Source organism: Caloenas nicobarica, chromosome 25, assembly GCF_036013445.1.
Source record: "Caloenas nicobarica isolate bCalNic1 chromosome 25, bCalNic1.hap1, whole genome shotgun sequence".
Taxonomy (NCBI): Eukaryota; Metazoa; Chordata; class Aves; order Columbiformes; family Columbidae; genus Caloenas; species Caloenas nicobarica.
Window position 1 is genome coordinate 515,001 of NC_088269.1, and position 2,500 is coordinate 517,500.

General features: G+C 79.8%; 1 non-coding gene across 1 annotated transcript; it reads right to left on the reverse strand.

Annotated features, from left to right (window-relative positions):
• Positions 1-426: 426 nt before the first annotated feature.
• Positions 427-579, reverse strand: LOC135998677 (5.8S ribosomal RNA). The gene has a single exon (XR_010607609.1). It is a non-coding gene; the product is annotated as a 5.8S ribosomal RNA (ribosomal RNA).
• Between the last annotated feature and the right edge of the window lie 1,921 nt (positions 580-2,500).

Below are 2,500 nucleotides of genomic sequence, written 5' to 3' on the forward strand. Positions count from 1 at the left end.
GCGCGCGGCAGCACGGCACGGTACCGCCGCGGTACCCACCCGCAGACAGCCGCCCGCGCGGGAAAGCCGGGGGCGAGGCCCGCGCCTCCCCCGCCACGCCCCGACACTAACGTCTCTCCCCCACCGCCGCGCGGGGTCTCCGGCGAAACCCCGGCGGCCCCACGGTGGGACGAGCTCCGCACAGCGGGCGCTCCGGGAGCGGGGAGCATCGGAGCGCTCCCCGAGTCTCGACTTAGGGGGACGAAGGCCTTCGGACGCCACGGCGCCGCCGCCGCCGCCGGGCTGCGGGGAACGGATCCCCGACCCCGCGGCGGCAAGGAAGGCGCCGCGCGCGCACGGGCCTGCGAGGCAACCCCAGCCGCGCCGCTGCCTGCGGCCGCCGCCGCCAGAGGCGGGCGGCGGCCCGGCCGGCGATTGATCGTCAAGCGACGCTCAGACAGGCGTAGCCCCGGGAGGAACCCGGGGCCGCAAGTGCGTTCGAAGTGTCGATGATCAATGTGTCCTGCAATTCACATTAATTCTCGCAGCTAGCTGCGTTCTTCATCGACGCACGAGCCGAGTGATCCACCGCTAAGAGTTGTCTGGCTTTCGGCGCCGCCCCGCGCGCGCGGGGGGGCCGGGACCGCTCGCCGAAAAGCGGCCCCTCTCTCTGAGGACGGCCCGCCGCCCGCCCCGCGGCGCGACGGCGTCAGGGCCTCGCCTCGGCTGACCGTACCGGCACACGCACAGCGAGAGAGGCAGGCTGCCAAGGAACGCGGGAAGAAGGCCTCGGCCAGCCCAAAACCCCGAGCGGCGAGGGCGGGGAGCACGCGCTCCCGACACACGCCCCTCGTCCGCTTCGGAGGCGGCCCAGGCGCCCGGGCTCGGCCCGGCCTCCGCGCGGAAAGCCGCGGCGCGCCACCGGCCGCGCGCCGACCGCCCGACCTCGAATCGGCGCGCGCGGACGCCGCTGCTGCGGGGAGCAGCGGCGCCCGGGCGGCCCGCGGGTCCACGCACGCGCCCCCTCCGAACGCCGGGCTACGCCCCGCGGCGCCTGCCGGCTTCACCCCCGCGCGCGCCTCACACCCCCCGCCACGGCGGAGAGACGGCTCCCTCGGCTCGGCCGCCCGCGCGCCGGAGGCGGACACCGCCGGACACCCGAGCCAGCGACGCGCACCGCCCGCGGCCCGCCGGACGACGCCGGCCCGCGCGCCGGCGCGGCTCGCCCCTCCCGGGACCGCCGCCGCCGCTTCTCGCCTGGGCCCCCTTCCCCGAGGGCGGCTCGCCGTACCCGAGGGCGGACGGCCACGGAGCGGGGGCGGCGCCCGGCTCTCCCCGCCGTTGGCGGGCGGAGAGAGACCGGGAGCGCGACGCCCACGCCCGCGCGCGCCGGCCTCGCCCGGCGAGCGAGGCCCGGGGAAAGGGCGACGGGACAGCGACGGTCGGGGCCCGGGCCGGGCCGGCCGCAGGCGGCGGGGGGCGTCTTCCGGACGACCGTTAACGGCGAGCGGCGCCGCCGCCGCTCGGCCGGGGTGCCGCCCTGCACGGCGGCGGGCGACCGGAGACCGCCGAGCCGCTCGGCCGAGGGGGGCCAAGGAGAGGCGGGGGGAAGCGGAGAGCGCCGCGCGGCGCCCACGGCACGGAGGGGCGGTGGGGCCCCGCGGACCTACCGGGCGAGACCCCGCCGCGGGGCCTCGCCGCCCCGGCGAGAGAGAGAGCGCGCGCCGGAGACGGCGCTTCCTCCCGCCGGGGCCGCCCGTTTCGAGGCAGGCGAGCCGGCCCTTCGGCCGAACGCGCCGCGGCCCGGACTTCCGCCGAGGCCGGGCCGCGGAGAGGGGGGGGCAGTGGGACCCCCTCCCCGGCACGGCCGCCCGCCTCAGGGAGGACGACGAGCGGGCGACGGACTCCCAGGGGCCTCGCGGGAGCAACTCCCGCCCCCCTGGGGGCAACCCGCCGCCTCGCGCCGCCGCCCGACCCCCTCGCGGGCCGCGCCGAGCCACCCGAGTCTTTAAACCGCCGCCCGGCTTCGCGGCCTTCGACCCCCCGGGCTCGCCGAAGGGAGGGCCGCGGAAGCGCGGACGCTAGGTACCTGGCCCTGGGGCGAGGGAAACGACCTGCTGGGCCCCGCGGGGGTGCCTCCCCCGCTGCCGCCCTCGGAGGAGCGTCCGCCCGCGGGGGCGCGCCCGAACGTCCGCCGCCACCACCTGCGCCCTCCTGGCCCGGGACCCGGGGTTTCCCTCAGTAGCCCGGCACCGAACCCGGCAGGAGAGGCGCGGCTCGGGCCGCCCGCCGCTGGAGCGGGACGCGACCCGGCGCGGGGGCCTCGCGCGCCACCCGAAGGTTGGCGGCGGCGGCGGCGGCCGAGCCCTCCCGCCCGCCGGCTCGTCTTCTTCTTCCACCGGGCTCCGGGCAAGAAGAAGAGGCGCGGCGGGAAGCGGGGGGGGGAGCCGCCGCCGCCGTTCGCCAGCCGGCGCCGCGCGCCAGCCCGGAACGCCCGGAGGCCTCGGCCCGTGTTCGCGCT